We start from the raw sequence: 13,423 nt of genomic DNA on the forward strand, positions 1-13,423 counted from the left end.
GAGGTATAATGACATGCCTAGTCTTAATTTTTGAATGTAAGTCCTGGTGGACCTGTCCATCAACGCCACTCAGAGTAGCCCTCAAACAAACTGCTAACATCCCTACGGAAGCACCGTGGCCTCATACGATAAAGGAGGGGACTTATTATGGCTTCTTGTGTGCATGACCTAAGGTGAAAAGACATAGTCTTCTCTCCACTGGGAACTCTCTCCTTCAAGTCAGATGAAAAAATCATTACAGCCTTTTAAGAAAACTATGTCTCCATGGGGGGTTGAAATTAACTAGGAGAATTCATAGTTTTTTTAAAAAAAATGACAGATTTCTATCCCAGCTGAAGCATCACATATGTTAAACCCTAGTTGCAATATGTTTGGGATTTTCCTTGCATGTTACTGAGCTTTCTCTTAGGCAGGGAATGGAAAGGAAAACCCCAGTGACTGTCCATCGGATGCAGTGAAGATCATCACAGTCCCCCCCAAAAGAGGGAGGCCTTCAGTGTGCATCAAAGACACCACGCAGTGCATAAAAATAGACGCACATGGAAACTTAAGATACCGTCATGATTGTTTTCCTCCTTGCTTGTGCTGCCTATTCCAGAGAAAATTAAAATGAGTAAGATGATGCCTTCGTAAAGAAAATTCATAACGCAGAAAACCGTCAATCCTCTGGCCACAAGATGAGGCCTCAAATTGTTTTAAGAATTAATCATTCTTATGACACTTTTCAACCCCAGTTAGGATGGAAATAAGGTAACACAGCATCTACCAGACCTCTAGGTGGTTACAACAGACGATACCGCACGGAGTTAGGAAAGTAGGCAAAGTGCCATGCAGCACAAAGCACCTCTAGGAATACAAGCAGGCTGGTAATTCCAAATGTTAAAGAACCCCGTGCATTTATATTTCTTCTTTAAATAAACTTATTTATGATTCAGTGTACTCAAAACGTCCTTAGTTTCTTATACTCTAGATTTTTCTTTTATGGTCCTCAGACACAGTTCTTCCTACAGAATGTTCGCGTATAATCAAAATAGCAAAGCTTTGGTCCATATTTCCCATTTTTTTTTCTTTTCTTTATTTTTTTGAGAGAGAGGTGGGGGAGGGGCCCAGAGAGAGGAAGTCCGAGAGAGACTCCCCAGCAGGCCCCCTACCCAGAGCGCAGAGCCCACCATGGGGCTCAATCTCATGATGGGGAGATCATGACCTGAGATAAAACTCAAGAGTCGGACACTTCACTGACTAAGCCACGCAGGCACCCAATATTTCCCATTTTTAGCAACCTTCATATGCAAAAGCAGAAAAGCAAACAACGACAACAACCCCATAAGGACTTATAAAAAGGTAAAATAATATGTTATAATAAAGTGAAAGAGCGTTTTCAATAAACTCATGATCCAATGGAAAAGAAAAGAAAAAGGAAAACCCGTACAGGAGAAATATAAAGTGATGTACAGCCGTCACAGCCCTAAGACAAAGAAAAGCCATGCTGAAGCAATTAGAATGAATACAATCACGCGGGCATTTCACAGCAGGGTGGCTTCTCTAGGACAGGTGCGGAAGAGTCACATGGACAGTGCAGCGACTCCAGAAGGGAGAACAGCCTTGGCCAAGGCCAGGAAGGGGACTGAAGGAGCACGCGAGTTCAAATTCTACTAACGTTGGCTACCCTTCGGGAGTTGGAGTGGGTGGTAAGGATTTCAAGTTTAAGTTTATTTACAAGTGTTTCATTTGAAGTTTCTACAGCAAAGTATTTCTTTTGCAATCTTAAAAAAATACCCCCTTTTTTTTTTCCTCCAAGGAATGTTTTAAAGTGTAAAACCCAAACCTGAAATGCAGAGGGTTTGTTTCAACAAAAATCCAAAGTGCTTCAAGGTATACAATATACCATATACGAGGTTTTTGACCTTAAAAATTAAGAACCTAAGAAATTAAGAACCTAAAAACCTAAGCACCTAGAAAAATGTCACCTAATTATTATCCTTACATCCCCCTTCTGGAATGCAAACACCAGTATTATAAATCTCAGTTTGTGAGTACATTCTGGGTCCTATGCACAATGTCAGTTACTTCGATATATTACCATGCCATTCATTCCCATAACCAACCTACAAATGAGGCATAGGTAGTTGTGTTACGGAAGAAGCCTCAGAGTTTGAAAGGATTTTTCCTGATCATATAGCCAAGTGCCAGGGCTTGGATTCAGTCTGGTTTGACTTCCGCCAGCTACCAAACTGATCTGCCTGTGACCGCTCACCCACCTTTTGACCCTCTCAGCTGTCTGCCTGTTAGTCTTTCTGGGACAGGTAGATAGATATATTCACCCTTATAATTCTCTAAGGAGTTGATCCCTGAATGCTGCACTCCAAACCTAAGGGAAAGACAACCCTAAACATGAATTTGCAATTGTTTTTTCTTTCTTTCTTTTTTTTTATCTTCCTCTTTTTCAGCAGGCTGATACCGATTAGAGAAGTTTTGAACATGAGTGAGGCAGTTCTGTTTGCCACAACACTAGAGAGGGTGTCACTGTGTTCAGTGGCAGAGGTCCCAGGGATGCCGGAGGTTCTGGAGGGCACGGGGCAGACCCCTAGAGTGCATGATCCTGCATGGGCTCTCCACGTCCTGCTGGACATCCATTTTTGTGAGATACTCATTGGCAATTAGAATAGAATCCCATTTTACAACACAAAACTGTTTCAACCACCTTTAATAAGCACTGACTTTTCCAGGAGGTTACAACTGGACACGGAATAAACTTTGCTTTGTTTAAGATGTTGACTTAGGGGCACCTGGGTGGCTCAGTCAGTCAAGCGTCCAACTTCGGCTCAGGTCATGATCTCACGGTTTATGGGTTCGAGCCCCACATCAGGCTCTGTGCTGACAGCTCAGAGCCTGGAGCCTGCTTTGGGTTCTGTGTCTCCCTCTCTCTGCCCCTCTCCTGCTCGTGCTCTGTGTCTCTCTCTCCGAAATAAATACACATTAAAAAAATTTTTTTAAATGTTGCCTTGAGTGATTCCTCACTGCCGAAAATTGTGCCAATAATAGCAATGGCAATTATCGTTTGAGCCACCCCACAACTCAGCTGGGTTGGGCAGCGTTTGCATTCGGGAGGACTCTGCTGACAGGTGCAGGCGTCTGACCGCTTCAGGGTGGCTTCTAGTAAAGCCTACTCACGCACTTACATATTAAAGTACCCATTATCTTATTACACATTACATTCTTCTTTTTTCCCACTGATTTGGCAACTAGGTAAACATATTGGTTTTTTGAAATTATGCGTGCAGGTAAGATTGTATTTCTGGGTAGGAAAGGAAGTATTACCAAAGTATTTGTTGTAACAAAGGAGGTCTGCTGAGGCTAAGGGGGCTGAAAACCACTGCTTTAAATCAAAGAAATACTGAATAAGAGAATTTGGATATTTGTTTTAATGAACTAATTACCGTATTACTAGAAAAGTCAGTAAAAGGAGCCAGAGACAAAAGATAAGCTCCATAAAAATAAGAAATGACTAGGGGCGCCTGGGTGGCGCAGTCGGTTAAGCGTCCGACTTCAGCCAGGTCACGATCTCGCGGTCCGTGAGTTCGAGCCCCGCGTCGGGCTCTGGGCTGATGGCTCAGAGCCTGGAGCCTGTTTCCAATTCTGTGTCTCCCTCTCTCTCTGCCCCTCGCCCGTTCATGCTCTGTCTCTCTCTGTCCCAAAAATAAATAAACGTTAAAAAAAAAAAAAAAAGAAATGACTAAACACTTAACTGAAGGTGTTTGAGGAAGTGCTTACCTGATTCAAGAGAATGGGGGTGGGGTAAGACATCGGGAGAGAGGGGCGGAGATGGTTTGATTAAACATCTTATTTATACTTCACCTTTAAATAGGTGAGAATCAGGTCTGAATTGCAAGTCACTTCCAGCCATGTATCCTCTTTTTGTGAATCCTTAAATACTCTACCTTCAGTTTACTTTCCTTTTATTCTCGCTAGGTCCGTTTTTCCACTTATTTAATTTTTAAAATTGTGTTGTATTTATTTATTTTTTTTTTTATTTTTTTTTTTTAAATTGTGTTGTATTTAAATATGTCCCTAAGACATCTTAAATCCTCTCGAGAGAGGGAGGATGAGGTGGAGTACAAATAAATAATAAATGCTTTCCCAAATATAAGATACTACAATTTTAACTACTGCATCCCAACTGAAGTGGCCAGGGATACCCAGGTTGGGCAGTGTTCTATGCCCTAAAACTCCCTCATCTTTTCGCATAGGTTTTTATATAATCACTTTAATTTCGGTAAGATTAAATATGCTTAAGAAAAGCCATTCCCAAATTTAAAATGAATCCCTATCATTTCAAATACATTAAGGAAAAGTACAGTATTTGTATCTGTCCATAAACTGAACTAAATGTTTCACGTGAACTAGATAATCTGCTTCTGAAATTATCCAAGAGATTAAGGAGAAGCCTTTATATGGCTGCACATTTAAAAATGTAAATATTACTATAATATAAGCATTCAATAAAGCATTCAGAAAGCATTGTGATATTTATATTTTTTTAATTGTCATTAAGAATGTGAATCTGCCTCAAAAATGAACTTTGGGACCTCATCAAGATAAAAAGCTTCTGCACAGCGAAGGAAACAATCAGCAAAACTAAAAGGCAACCGACGGAATGGGAGAACATATTTGCAAATGACATACCAGATAAAGGGTTAGTATCCAAAATCTATAAAGAACTTATCAAACTCAACACCCAAAAAACAAAAATCCAGTGAAGAAATGGGCAAAAGACATGAATACTCTTCTCCAAAGAAGACATCCAGATGGCCAACGGACACATGACAAAATGCTCAACACCACTCATCATCAGTGAAAGACAAATCAAAACCACAATGAGATACCACCTCACACCTGTCAGAATGGCTAACGTTAACAACTCAGGCAACAACAGATGTAGGAGAGGATGTGGAGAAAGAGGATCTCTTTTGTACTGCTGGTGGGAATGCAAACCGGTGCAGCTACTCTGGAAAACAGTGTGGAGGCTCCTCAAAAAATTAAAAATAGAACTACCCTACAACCCAGCAACTGCACTACTAGGTATTTATCCAAGGGATGCAAGTGTGCTGTTTCGAAGGGACACATGCACCCCCACGTTTATAGAAGTATTATCGATAGTACCAAAGTATGGAAAGAGCCCAAATGTCCATCGAGGGATGAATGGATAAAGAAGATGTGGTATATATATACAATGGGGTATTACTCAGCAATCAAAACGAATGAAATCTTGCCATTTGCAACTACACGGATGGAACTAGAGGGTATTATGCTAAGGGAAATTAGAGAAAGACAAGTATCATGTGACTTCACTCATATGTGGAATTTAAGAAACAAAACAGATGAACATAAGGGAAGGGAAGCAAAAATAATGTAAAAACAAGAGGGGGGAAAGCATAAGAGACTCTTAAATACAGAGAAAAAACTGAGGGTTGCTGGAGGGGTTGTAGGTGGGGGGATGGGCTAAATGGGTAAGGGACATTAAGGAAGACACTTGTTGGGATGAGCACTGGGTGTTACACATAGGGGATGAATCACTGGAATGGACTCCTGAAATCACTATTAGACTATATGCCAACTAACTTGGATGCACGTTAAAAAATAAATAGATAGATAGGTAAATGGATAAACTAAATTAAAAAAAATTTTTTTAATGGACACAGAATCTAAATAGACATTTTTCCAAAGAAGACATACAAAATAGCCAACAGGTACACAAAAAGAGGCTCAGCATCACTGATCATCAGGAAAATGAAAATAAAAACCACAGTGAGAGATGACTTCATACCTGTCAGAACGACTGTCACCAGAGAGACAAGAGGTAACAAGTGTCGCCAACGATGTGGAGAAAAGGGAACCCTTGTGCACTGCTGGTGGCAATGTAAATTGATACAGCCATTAAGGAAACCAGTATGGAGGTGCCTCAAAAAATTAGAAATAGAATTACCCTATGATCCAGCAATTCTCCTTGTAGGTATATATCCAAAGGAAACAAAAATCACAATCTTGAAGTGATACCTGCATCCCCATGCTTACTGCAGCATTATTTACAATAGCCAAGTCAGGGAAGTAATCTGTGTCCACTGACGGATGAAGGGTAAAGAAAATGTGCTATAGAAATAAATATACAATGGAAGAACATTCGGCCATTAAAAACAAAAAAAGGAAATCCTGCCATTTGTGACAACACGGATGGACCTTAAGAGTGTTATGCTAAATGAGATAAATCAGACAGAGAAATACAAACACTGTATGATCTCACTTATGCGTGAAATCTAAAATAAAAAAAAGGGGCGCCTGGGTGGCTCAGTCGGTTGAGTGTCCGACTTCAGGTCAGGTCACGATCTCACGGTCCGTGAGTTCGAGCCCCACGTGGGCCATCAGCCCAGAGCCTGGAGCCTGGAGCCTGCTTCGGATTCTGTGTCTCCCTCTCTCTCTGCTCCTCCCCCGTTCATGCTCTGTCTCTCTCTGTCTCAAAAATAAATAAACGTTAAAAAAAAAAAAATCTCATAGAAACGAAACAGATTGGTGATTACTGGTGGGGGAGGGGTAGCTGGGAGAAAGTGGCCAAAGGCACAAATTTCAGGTGGTAAGGTTGAGTAATGAGCTCTTGGGATATAACGTACATGGTGATTACAGCTAAAAAATATTGCACTGTATATTTAAAAGTTGTTAAAAGAGTGGACCTTAAGTGTTCTCGTCACGAGAAAAAAAAACTATGGGACGTGATGGACGTTAGCTAAATTTACTGTGGTCATCATTTTACAATATACACATATACATATATATATAATCATTATGTTTACACCTTAAACTGATACACTGTTATATGTTAAATATATTTCAATAAAACTGAGGGGAAAAGTTAAAAAAAAAAAAAGAAAGAATGCGAGTCGGACTCCGGCTGACGTCATATGCACGTTCTAAGGATGTATGGAGAGATGCCAGCAAAAGCTCTTTAGAAGAAGTGCTTTATAAATACTAGGCATTTTTGAAGTAGGATTCTACAAGAGGCTGCAAATACTGTTCAGATGAGGAGCTCTCGCGTGGGACATTTCTTCAGTTCCGAAGCTGCAGAAGCACCCACATCTTGCACGGTTCTGATGCGGAGAGGGGAAACGCTGTTGCTGTAGGAAGCCGGGTTCCCCAGTTTCGTAGCCAAACTGAAGCTGCTGCAGGAAAGGGCAACCGTACTACCTACTCTGGACGAGGCTCAAAACAGTAACTAGATTTTTTCAAGATCGACATGATCCCTTGTGAGAAATAAGGTAAGTCTGCGCGCTCAAGATCTTGATACTGTAGGGAATGAAAGCTATACGTACCGACACTAGTATACGGTGCAGGCCGACTTCCCGGTTAACACAAGGGGAAAATGTCCATCAAACATCTCTGACTTGCACGTCTGCAGAAGAACCTCAAACACAACAAAGCCAAAATGGAACTCGCCATCGTCCCCCACCCCGCACCTGCTCCTCTCCTCCTGTGTGTCCCTCTCCGTGAAGGCCATCCCCGCCTCACCCAGTCAGCTGGGTGCCATCCTCTACTCCTTCCTCCTTCCCGCCCAGTCGCAGCGTCTTATTGATCACCAAGATCCTTCAGTTGGGTCCCCAGTGGACACCTGAGGTCTGTCCACCACTCTGCCTCTGTGTTGTCTTTGTAAGTTCCCGGCCGTTACCTTCTCAGGCCTGGGTTTCTGGAACAGCCCTCACCTGGTCCCTGTGCCTTCCACTTTGCCTTCCACGATGCAGTTTTGTTACTAAAAACCTGCCAACGGCTCCTTGTTTACTACTTCTTGAATAATATGCAAATTCCTTAACTCTGTAAGTAGGGTAACCATGTGTCTCTGGCTGGCTGGCATGGCTGGACCCCATGCCTGCTATTCTAGTGTATTAGTGCCCCCTTTCACCGGCCCAGCGGTGCCCGTTTGGATGATAAATTATATGGTCACCCTACCGACAAAGCCCCTTCTGATTTGCCCTACTCTCCAAAGTCCATTCTAGCTGCTTCTTACCTTGCCCACCACCTTCCAGGCATAGTGAATTTCTTTCATTTCCCTTCTTTCCCGATGTCTGCAGACTAGGAGAACAGGAGCCTGTGTCTTTCACTCTCCTGAGGCACCTGACGCCTAATATCCTGCTTGCACACAGACACCAGGTCTCACTGAATAAACCAACCAAAGAGAGTACCGGGAATACGGTAGTTCCATAACAAGCGTATTGTAGCAGATGATTGATGAAGATCTTTTGAGAAATTAAAAGAAAAAATAACTCAGCAAGCTAGGATCTGGGTTTAATGCAATCATTTCAACAATGACCTCTAGTTTCTAGATGACTATTATAAAGGGCTATTTGATACGAGTACATTTTCATAATCTCTCAGTAGAAATCTCTCTTATGGCTCGTGCTCAGTCTCTTTGATTTGAAGACATCTCTACAGAAGCCACGTATGGTTCTTAGAAGCATCATGCAAGAAAAACAAAACAAAACACGGGAGAGCTGGATCAGCATTTTGAACCAGGTTTTCAGAAATACTGACTGATGGCATTAAAAAAAATATGGCTTCTTCCTCCAAAAAAAAAAAAAAAAAAGGAGGGGCACCCGGGTGTTTTAGTTAAGCGTCTGACTTCAGCTCAGGTCATGATCTCACGGATCGTAAGTTCAAGCCCCACATCGGGCTCTGTGCTGACAGCTCAGAGCCAGGAGCTTGCTTCAGATTCTATATCTCCCTCTCTCTCTCCCCCTCCCCTGCTTACACACACACAAACACACACACTCTCTCGCAAAAATAAATAAACATTAAAATGTTTTAAATATATATATAATGTTCATTTGAGTGCAATCTCGGGACAGTTAGAGGAGTTGCTCTTTCTGGGCTTGAACTACATCACAGATCCAAACCATCACCAAAGTTCGTATTTCACACTTTATCCAAAGTTTCTGTTTCTCTGCATAAGAACTGTGGCGTTCTCAGACATTTTCACTTCCTTTCAATTCTCATCAGTAAAAGTAGTGGTCAGTGTTCTTTTGGGGACCTTTCCCAAAAGGAAACTAAGGCAATTCCCTCCTGTCTCAGAAACCTTAAGAGAAGACTCAGGCCACACTGGATTGGACCCTGGACAGCAGGCTCAACCCACTCACTGGGTTAGCCGCCCACACCCGTGTGGACAGGATGCAGGATTGAATTTTGTGCCTCTGCACAACTACGAGTTAATTCCAGACCTCCTTCATGATCACCGGTCAATCACTGAAACCTCTAATAAATAAATCCCTGAACGCCAAGGCTCTCCCCTGCTGTTCTCTCCAAGGTGTTCTCCACCTGAAAACAGAAATTTCTCAAGAACCTTGAGAAGGCGAAATCCCAAAGCCCTCAGGCACGGAGGCGCCCTTATATGTATGTGTGCTGGGACTGTTCTTGTTTTTAATCCCGAGCGCTTATCTTCTGCAAATAAAGGCAGCAACCGGGTCTACCAGCATTCAGTGGACAACTCTGGGAAGACGCCACAAGGCACAGGGAGGCCAGACCAGATGCAAACATGTCCCATCCTTAGGGCCGTGCCCCCTTCCACACCAAGGGAAGAGCAACCAACAACCATATTCAAGACAGATGGCCCCAGCTGAAAACGGATGTGTCAAAAAGCAGCAGCCACAAAAGCAAACAGTGCAAAATGGAACGAATGAAGTAACACACTGTGGATCCCGAAGGCCTCTATTCATCTGGGAACACATATGCAATTTTGTGCTCTCCGTAGAGGGCCCTGAGCGCCAGGATGGTCCCATCACGGCCTCTGCAAGACAGTCCTTCCGTAGCAAGGACAGGCACAGAGCCAAGTCCGCTTCTGGGCAACTTGCGGGGGAAGCCAGTGCCCTGCTAAGGGGTCTGCTCAGCGATCTGCAGACAGAAAGTGGGGTTATGTCCCAAGGGAGAGGAGGGAACAGACTGGTGGTAGCTCCTCACAGATGTAGAGCCCTGGGTAAGTCCCAGAAAGGGCAAAACAAGGCGGTAATTAGGATGCCACACCAGCATACACGCACACTCCTACCTCCTATCAAATACATCAGTTGGCAACCTCATGACTATTAAGTCCTAATTGCTACTTCCAGATCAGTAACACGTGCACTGAAAAAGCACCCCGTCTATCCCGCAAAGCCAATCTATTTTAAACACACTGTTTAAAACTGCTCCCTATAGGTCAGGGAAATTGTAATTACTGGCAGTTAAGTCTTTCCTACCCCTAAAAAAAAAAAAAAAAAAGGAAACAGTTCTAAGAAATAAATGACCCATTTTTAGAGACCCAAAGCTGCTTATTGCTATCCTCAGACCGTAAGGTTATTACTAATAATAATAACTATTAACTGTTACTGAGCACAAATTAGGTGCCAAGCACTACTTTCACAGTTTTGTATTTATTAAGGTATTTAATCCTGAAAACAACCCCGTGAGCAGGTGCTGTTATTATCCCATTTTACACATGAGACACAGAAAGGCCAGGCTACCCAGCTGGTTACGTGCATGACCCGTGTCCAGACTCCGGCAGCCTTCTCCCAAACCTGGGCCTGGGGCCACAGGCTACAATTGACTCTCCTGGAAAACCAACTGAAAAGTCTGTGTGTGTAAAGAATCGGTAACTGGCCAGAAAAAAAGATGAGGGTCAATGAGTAATGTCCACCATGATGTATTGTTGTGATGTTCATGGTACGCTGCCTTTCTTTTACCAACAGTTTTTTTTCTTTCTGTTAGCAGTACACTGATAACCTCACTCAATGCCCAGGTTCCATCTCTTAATACTGTTAGATCTGGTTAAAAACACCATTTACTCTGATTCTAAACTGGAGCATGAAGTGCTAAGCGTTTTTACTAAGGAAACATGGACCTGGCTTCCAATCCTAGCTCTGATGTTCACGGACTAGGTAAAGTTCAACCTCAGACTGATAGAATGATAGTACCAACCTCAAAAGATTGGTTGTCCCGTTAAGTATCTATGGAACCAACATCTCATAGACCCTCCATAATGAAGGACATTATTAGCACAAAATTCTAAAATTCTTTGGGAAAAAAAACACGGTTTATTACTTATTTCTTCTGGGATATATCTTTATTATTCTGAGTGTTTATCTTGTATGCTTTACTTATTTTTAAGTTCACTATTTATCTTGAATATGATCTTTTTTCAAAATTTTTTTCATTTTTCTAATGTTTATTTTTGAGAAAGAGAGAGGGACAGAGAGAGAGACAGAGTGTGAGCGGGGGAGGGACAGAGAGAGAGGGAGACACAGAATCCAAAGCAGCTCTGAGCTGTCAGCACAGAGTTCGACACGGAGCTTGAACTCACGAACAGTGAGATCGTGACCGGAGCCAAAGTCAGATGCTTAACCTACTGAGCCACCCAGGCGCCCCTCAATTTTACTTTTTAAATTTATCCTGAATAAACTCTTAATTTATCTTGAATATGTATTTATGCATTATGTACTTACATAACATGCATTTTTAGTGTATTGCTTATGAATTTGAGAAGCATATCTGTTCTCATATAGACAGCTGAGATATGTATTTCTTTTTCAAAAGAAAGCAAAAAAACCTAAGATGTCTTTAAGAATGCAGAATTATCTCATCCTCCCATATAAAAAAAAATCATTTTAATTTGTAACCTACCAATTCGGAGTTAAAAATTACAGAACAGGGCTAGGCTGAAGGTTATCTTTACGTTAGTATGGATAGTTAGTATGGATCAAGTGGCATAAATACCGTTTCAACGGACCATATCAATTACTGAAGAAGGAAAAATAACCTGTTTTCAAACACTAAAGGAGCAAACTCTTATACGGCAACAATTGATATGCTAATTATAAATAATTTATCCATTCGTTAGATAGCCCGAGGACATGAAAGTAATGACTCCATTTCATTAACATTCTATAAAATTTAAATCTTTCACTTATTTAGACAAGTCTTCCTCCTCATTATCCCAAATTAGTGCAATTCTAGCCCTAGTTATATTTATTACATTGTCTAGTGGGACATTATATACATAGCGAGTCCCATCTGACAAAGGCCTAATTAGATGATCAATTTTTCTTGACTAGAGCTGGAGACGAACACCACTGGTCCTGAAGAAAAATTTCTTCATGATGCCACACTCAGATCTGAATTATTCTTGCAACCACTTCAAAATGAGTTTTGGATGCCTCCGTGTGAGAACGTGACTCAGATCTCGGCCTACTGTGTTTCTGTCGAATTTGGGTTCACCTTTTGAGTATTCAGAATCCCACCACCAGAGAGCCATCTGGAAGAGGAAGCAGAGTCCACGGATCCCTAGTCACATGCCACACCTGTGCCTCCAAGACCACACCTTAAATGAGACACCAGCTCCGGGTTTCACTTGGCAGGTGATGACACAGAGAAGCCACCTCGATTTCTTAGGACTCTTGATCCCTCTGCTCGGCAAAGTGCCAATCTGAGAAAAATCTGAACGTCTGGTTTGTCCACTCTTGCACTCAGATCACAGAGCGCTCATTATGGAGACCACTCAATCAAACTAAGTTAAAAATTAAATGTCACCACAGATGCATGGTATCGGCCTCAGCTGGGCTCTTCAAGCTGCTCACCAATCCGTCTACACAACCCTCCTCTGGTAGCAGCACGCCTACTTTGACTTCACCGCCTCGCCCATCTCCTCTCCCACCTCTCGCAGCCGATGGCCAACTTCCTGCTTCAAGGAGGAGACCGACACCATGGGACTGAAAGCCCTCCACATCCTGGTCCCTGTGACCCTTACAGGCATATCGATGACCACTCTCCTCTCTGGCACTTCTTCCAGGTCCCTCAATCCATTGTCCCCCACCTCCCCCTCCCCTGCCCAGAGCCAGGATGATCTCCGATGCAAATCACAACGTGTCACAACCCTGCTCACAATTCCTCTGTGACTCGGTCACAGGTCCTTGGTTTGAACTCAAAGACCCTTCTAGATCTTTACCTCTCCTGTCTTTGTCCCTTACCTCCCACCATCCCCAGCTGGCCTCCAAAAGGAGAGAGCTGTTTGTGTGAATCGCCCTCTAGCTGTCCCCCCCCGCCCACCCCCACTGCCACCGCTGTGCCTCTTCCCAAGTCCCCTCCTGTCTCCCAGATTTCTGCCAGGGGCTCCTGCCGTGTGGTACGCCTCCGGCTCCACCCAAGCCTGCGTTATCCTATCTTAGAATTGCTTCCCCGAAGTCTCCAGAAAATTGCAGGATTCCTGAAGGCCAGAAGCGGTCTGCATTCCCCACAACAGGTACAGGCATTCAGGCTCCTGGACAGAGGACAGGACCGGGATGAACACAGGGAGGAATGAACTGACAGACGCACTGGGCAAGGAGTGCAAAATCAGTGGCCACCAAACCTCAGGATCACCTAG

General features: G+C 42.9%; 1 protein-coding gene across 1 annotated transcript in view; it reads right to left on the reverse strand.

The window, feature by feature from the left end:
- Positions 1-13,423, reverse strand: part of STOX2 (storkhead box 2) — a 102,526-nt gene that overhangs the window by 72,391 nt on the left and 16,712 nt on the right. The gene's annotated exons all lie outside the window — the stretch shown is intronic.

Source organism: Lynx rufus, unplaced genomic scaffold, assembly GCF_022079265.1.
Source record: "Lynx rufus isolate CCGP_SWC_20201006 ecotype Redwood Valley unplaced genomic scaffold, mLynRuf1.p SCAF_3, whole genome shotgun sequence".
Classification (NCBI taxonomy): domain Eukaryota; kingdom Metazoa; phylum Chordata; class Mammalia; order Carnivora; family Felidae; genus Lynx; species Lynx rufus.